Source organism: Sinocyclocheilus anshuiensis, unplaced genomic scaffold (assembly GCF_001515605.1).
Source record: "Sinocyclocheilus anshuiensis isolate Anshui unplaced genomic scaffold, SAMN03320099.WGS_v1.1 scaffold2012, whole genome shotgun sequence".
Taxonomy (NCBI): domain Eukaryota; kingdom Metazoa; phylum Chordata; class Actinopteri; order Cypriniformes; family Cyprinidae; genus Sinocyclocheilus; species Sinocyclocheilus anshuiensis.
The window spans coordinates 627,615-634,363 of NW_015555967.1; the positions used below are offsets into that span (position 1 = coordinate 627,615).

General features: G+C 39.7%; 1 protein-coding gene across 1 annotated transcript in view; it reads right to left on the reverse strand.

The window, feature by feature from the left end:
* The window catches only part of LOC107675989 (neuroligin-2-like), an 86,215-nt gene extending 80,763 nt beyond the window's left edge, over positions 1–5,452 (reverse strand). Inside the window, exon 1 of the mRNA XM_016470504.1 lies at positions 4,733–5,452. The gene's annotated coding sequence lies outside the window, so the exon portion shown is untranslated. The remainder of the gene's footprint in view (positions 1–4,732) is intronic.
* Positions 5,453–6,749: the final 1,297 nt, after the last annotated feature.

A 6,749-nucleotide genomic window follows, 5' to 3' on the forward strand; every position in this document is an offset into this window, starting at 1 on the left:
TGTTGATGCTGATATCTGCAGAAAAATGGTACTCTTTGTGTGATATAGATTAAGTTAACTACATTAAATTATATAAATATAAAAAGAATCCCGATGCCTTGAATGAATTTTGAGTTTGAAAAAAAAGACTAATAAATCAATGTGCGTGCACTCTGTGTGTGATCTGGTGATATAGCCTACTTGATAATGTCAGATCGCACATCATTACAACAACACTTACCATATTATCTCTAACTTGCAAATGCCAGACCACTGATTCGTCAAACCTGCTTTCCCGCAGTCCGTGTTCTTCTGACTTCTGACTATTTTGTAGTTAGTAACGAATATGCTTTGGGGAAATGTATCGGAGTAAAAGTATACATTTTAATTAGGAAATGTAGTGGAGTAAAAGTAAAAGTTGGCTGAAATATAAAAATTCAAGTAAAGTACAGATACTACCAAAAAATACTTAAGTACTGTAACGAAGTATTATTACTTTGTTACATTACACCACTGCAGAATTCGCCTTCCTTGTAGGTCCCAACCATCAAAAATCTCTTAAATCTCTCAAAGCCTGTTGGACAAGGTCTAGGAACTTTCGTCTGTTGAAGACATTGGGTGAGGAGGGATGGATTGTGTTGCAGAGAGACTGAGACAATCAACATTCAGAATGAAGAGAGGAAGCGTGAGGAGGAATCTTGGGGAGGTTTCTTGATGTGATTACACCGGGCAGCACTCGACTATGTTCAACACTCAAGGGCGCGAGGGTCCACACTAAAAGCCCAGATCAATACGCAATTTTACAATCATCACCTCGTCCATAATTGGCTTGAAATTAACCTGCAGAATGTCAATATCAGTTCGAGAGTGTCAACGTTCACTCGAGTCTTCTTGTATGGGCGGATGAGTTATTAAACATACATCCTTGACAAACTCCTACTTGGACATGTCTTCAACATCATTTTTTGGTGCATTTTCCACTCTAAAAACACACTGCAACAAAGCCAGATGCTCACCTTCAGGGCAACTTACTGTGCCTGAAATAGGACACATTTTACATTCTGTAATTAATTCGTAACGCTGGATTTATGCCATTAGGGTAAGATAATGAAGGAAGGCAGCACACTAAAAGTGCACAGAAGCTTTACTAAACCTGAGAGCTTAACAGAGCGAATTCTGACTAAATCAAGGAATACTGGATGGAAAGGGATCGTCCATTCGTCTGTTTCCTGTCACTGGCATGTTTGTTTGGAGTTTTTCCAGGACTAATGAATCTCCATCACTCCTCTAAAGTGGCAATGTAGCCCCAGCTGTGATATGGATCTCCAAACAAATTAATAATTAAATGCAGTTTTCAGAAGAACAGGGAAAACTTTTTTTTTTCCAAGCGACATGAATCCGTTTTCCCACCAAAAAAAAAAAAAGTAACTCCTTGAAAACCACAGGGTGATCCACTGACTTCACTTGTGTCTTTCTCCATTTACTCCTGTCCTTTTTGTTCATTTCCCTCCCAGTTTCTTTCAGATTCAGGCTGCACACTAAAGAGCGAGGGATCACCATGTTCTAGGCAACTTTAAAGCTCAGCACCATCCTTAAAAATATCTTCCTGACAGATTACATGTTCTTTCAGACCTGAGCAAAACTCGAGATGAGTGGACACTTCGGCCTTTTCATTGCTATCCAAGATAGACCACAGATGTGGCATTTAGCACGTCTATCTGTGGATTCCAGACTTCTGAAGGACAGGAATTATTTGAGAGAGCCGTAAAGTCAGTCCAGAGCTTCTCTAACAAAATGTCTCTGCATCCGTCACGTAGGACAAGAAGAAAACTTGACTCAGCACTCTTCTGAAAGGAGCTAGGTGCAAATACACACCTCCAGGTAAAGGTACGAGGGGAGATTGCTGCTTTATTAGTGCATTTACTGCTCAGAACAGCGGCAGGACTCTGTCGGGACACGGGCACCACATATCATGTGTTGAGGCTGAAATATAGATCTAGACGGGAAGAGGCTGTCAGGTTCAGCCGATGATTCATTGCTTGTGGCGATGCTGTCTACAGTGAGCGGATCATGCTGCACATGCTGGGACAGAGATAATGGCACACAGATGTCTGAGCACATCAGGCCACACAATGCAACAGTACTACAACTGTACTACAACAAAGTGGAGTTCAGAAAGCGTGTACCGTGATTAGACATTGTTGCAGAAAATCAACTGCTACCAACTCACGGGTCACGGTCCACTTTGAAAGATGTAAAAGAAGGGTTGCGTGACACTTCAAGGAGAGCGATGGTTTATAATGCTCGCTTTTGCGAGGCATAAACATTCAGAAATGCTTATCTGGACAATTGTATGCTCAAATGCTGCATCCTAGGGCAAAGAGATAATAATGTTGAATAAAAAGCGGTATTTTGCAACTTCACTGACATTTTGTTTACAAGACTAGACAGAGGTCGGGATTTTGTGGGAGATGAAAGCTTTCCAATAAATTCTGAATGGACACAGAATAGTGTCTGACAAATACTGTTGTGCATGTGTGAATGAACAACAAAAAAAAGATGCTCTGACCTTGAGTATTCCTTGGAGTGAAAGAAAGGAAACACTGTTACTGTCATCATGAATTGTTAATATAATCATCCCTCTTTTGCATAAGTGAATAAGTAAAGCACTCTGAATCAAACCCTCTGTTCTGTTCTCAAAATTACAGCTGTCCATCATGCGCCAGAAACAATATGGATGTTTCTGATTTATTCACAAACTCTATTTTAAAGGGGACAAGTCTAAAACCCATTTCTTTCAGTTTTGCCCAGTGCACAGAGAATTTTAATGTTTAATAAGGCTGCAGTCCATGTGAGTGCTTCCCAAGACGGCGTACACACACAAACCACAGGCTGCACAGAAGGGCACATGGAGGGGGTTACATCAAGCTAACACTGCACTTTTCTTCATTATTTACCTGTTCTGAGGCCTGGGACAACATAAGACACAAGCAATTCTCCAGCCCTGGGTATACAGCACTCTGTGTTGTTCCACTCATAATAATGAAGGCCATTTGCCTTGACTTCAGGGCATTCTGGCTGTGCTTCATCCATCTATCAACATATTGTAAGACTAATTAAAAATCAGGTTTGATGTGAGCATTCAGTTGAACACAGCAGAAAAATGAATGAGTGTTTAGAAGGGTAATAGTGTACTTGTACTGTACCAATAGAGCAAACAATGCAAGACCCTGAATACCCAACAAGCAAAAATTCAGTTAAAGCAAAGATTTTCTAACAAATTATCATTATCCGCCAATCAGACCTGAATGGTATTTTATGACATTATTATAACAGGAGTTCTATTAGTCTCTAACAAGTGCTTTGTTGTAGCTTCTTTTGGCCTTTTCTTTGTATTTTGCTCTTGCAATGTGAAAAACACAGTGGTCACCGAATGAAATGTACAATTTTATAACAACTATTCTATTGAATTACATATAGAATGTCATTTTAAACCTAAATGATCACTTACGTCTTTCACCTGGTCTGAAGCACTTTAAAACTTTTTCTTTCCGGTTCTTCCAGTCCTTATTAGTATCCCTTTCTTTTTCTAAATGATCCAAAACAATATATCATAGCTTATTTATATCTGTCAAATCAACAGAAAACCAAAGTCTAAAGATTTGATTCATACAAATACTTGCCCCTTGGTATAATTTTATAGATTTTTTGTCCTCTTATGAGTGGGTCGCCAAGCAGGGTTTTTTTTTTTTTTGCCTTTTTATATCATATAAGACAGTATGATGGATGTGCACAGTAACACACATGAAGGCTGAAGGCCGAATGCTCCACACAGACACATGCTCTGAAATCAACTACTAGTTTTTCCTCAATCCACGTGAGGGACTGCAGCAGAACTCCAGCGAAGAATGGAAAGCTTTGAGCAGCATGTTGACCTCACCTCTGCTACATCATACAAGGACAGCAGACAGATTTAGTAGCACTAAACGATCTACATCGGGTCATATCAGACATTAGACCGATCAACCAGCACTTTGGTTGGGAACGGGCACATCCTCAGCCTTCAAGAGAACAGAGGACTCCTTGTCTGTGCTGAATTCTGCCATTGAAAAAGCACTGCCCAACCACCACAGCATATAAATGTGCCCCTCTGTGACAGCCATGGCTTCCTAAACACCTCCATACCTATGCGTGCATGGGCGTCATGGGTGTGCAGTTGGGTTAGGTGGGTTGTCTGTGCTCCATCCTATCTCACACTTACGTAAATGCCATTAAACATTTAATAGGCGATGGGAAGTCCGTGGGTTGCGGATGTTTGCCATCATTCAGGGCGCATTACCATTATCTATCAAGTGCAAAAATAAATCAATCCTCACGTTGCCAGAATGACGAGCGATGGATGCAATTAGAGGCGCAAATGGCCGGGAAAGACCACGCGACAACGTCGCGTCGAGATCATTTGATCTAGATCTGATGAACGCGTCGTTTTTCTTTGAAGTAGATGAGACATGCCAGAATAAAATAGTAGCATATGCGGATATTAGCCAAATGTGTCAATCATAAAACCTCTATTTTCTCATCAACAGGCCATGGCAGTCGGTACTGCCTGACCAAAGCGCACCTTTATTTAACACTTATAATTAGACATCTCATTCGTGAACGGTGCGCCAAACCGATACAGACGCGTTACTCGCGCACGTCGTACGAATATACATGTATTTTTTATAATAACAGACATCAGAAACCCGCTTACCGCGATGAAAGGGTTGAAGTCGATGCGTCTCCGGTTCTTTCCCGGTGATTATTCGTGCCTCAGTGGTGAAGCCGGTGTTTATGCCATTGGTTTTTTTTTCTGAGGTAATTCGTCATGAATGTGTCGCAGGCTCTCGCACATCAATTTACCTTCTTTGCGTCAGTCGGCGTCCCCACAATAAAAGAAAAATGGAAAGAAAAGAAAGAAGATAAAAAGGAAGGAGGATATGGAAAATGAAGACATGGACAAAAGAAAGGGGAATAAACACCTCCTCCTCCTTTTTTCCTTTCTTTTTAGCTGACAACACCTGTGTCTTCTGGCGGCGAGGTTACAACATATTTTATCACTATAAAGGAGGTAGGGAAATGATAAAATAAAACAATAACAGAAACAAATGCGTATAACGCATTAGCGGCTAACTCAGCGCTCTGTCGTCATGGCGACCCATTTCAGAGTCCGTTCGTGCATTAAAAAACACCAAATAATAAAAATCATCCGGTGGCACGACTTCTCATTTGCTCTCAGTCTGTCTCACTCATAAACGAGTCCTCTTCTTCTGTGTAAAAGTGGGAAAATAATTAAGATTCTTCTCAGTTTCTCTCACCGCTATCTAATAATAGCGATAATAATAATAATTATTATTCCCACTTGTGAACAATGAAGATGTGCATGCCTCTCAGATATCCATTCCGCACTTCACGCAGAGCTGTCAAGATTCAGGAGTCCAGAATCCCGAAGTCCGCCTCTCTCATTCTCTCTCTCTCTCTCTCTCTCTCTCTCTCTCTCTCTCTCTCTCTCTCTCTCTCTCTCTCTCTCTCTCTCTCTCTCTCTCTCTCTCTCTCTCTCTCTCTCTCTCTCTCTCTCTCTCTCTCTCTCTCTCTCTCTCTCTCTCTCTCTCCCACACACACACACACACACACACACACGAACGCGCTATGGCAAGCCGTTTACACATTTATTTTTCAAAACTAGCCTCCAATAGTTTCCAAGTAATTTCAAGTCTCCTAAATGTTTCAGTTTCACTAATAACTATTGGATACTAGTACCTGTTCCTTTGCTAGTCACCATCCCAACAGTAAAAAGTAGCCCATACCCTTTTTACTATAAACAAATGGCAAATTCCTGTCATTGTATATGGTTCAAATATCAGTTCACTCTCACTTATATAGCCTACATTTTATCATTCGCTGGTATTTATTCCGCTTATTTATCATTATGTATCATATTATTAGTAACTTAAGAGCTATTATCAGCAATTCTAATAGGCCTGCACATTGTTGTGTCTATTATGTAATTTTGTTAATTAGGAATAAAAAAATGTATGATTGTTTGCCTCAGTGGGTTTTTTTGGGGGGGGGGATTTAAGAGCAAGGTGAGTCCCTTTTTTTGTGAGGTGAAACAGGTACATGTTAAACTAAAAGTTTTTATTTTGCTTAAATAATGTTTAAAAAAATCTTATTTTCAGGCTAGACCAGCCAGGGCTGCGTTTCTCGATAACGATTGATCTTAGCACTTAAGAGCGTTTTCTACGAGTCATTTTACGATCGTTCGTTATTGTTTCACGTGCGTTTCCCAAAAATGCACTTAACGCAATCGCACGTAGCCGTGCTTTAAGTGCTACTTAGGAGTCGCTATCCGTTTGTCAAGTGCTGAAATGTCACCTCATAGAATGACTCGTAATTGTAGTACACGCTCGTTTATTGAAATGTTAACATAATGCTGAGTTCCAGACAACTCGGATATAATAACTATTATATTATATTATATTATATTATATGTATAATATTATACTTTACATAATAATATGGCCTATAATATACTTTATATAAAAATATATATTATAGTATATAATATCTATATAGAGATGTTATTTCCGGGTCCAATACATTGGTTTTCGTGCATGTCAGTAAGTCATTGACAGATTTTCCCTCCAGTCTTTGAAGCATATTTAGATTACTTCTTTTATTCATTTTTTTTGTTCAGTCATTTAATTTAGATGGGTATTTCTATTTTTTTC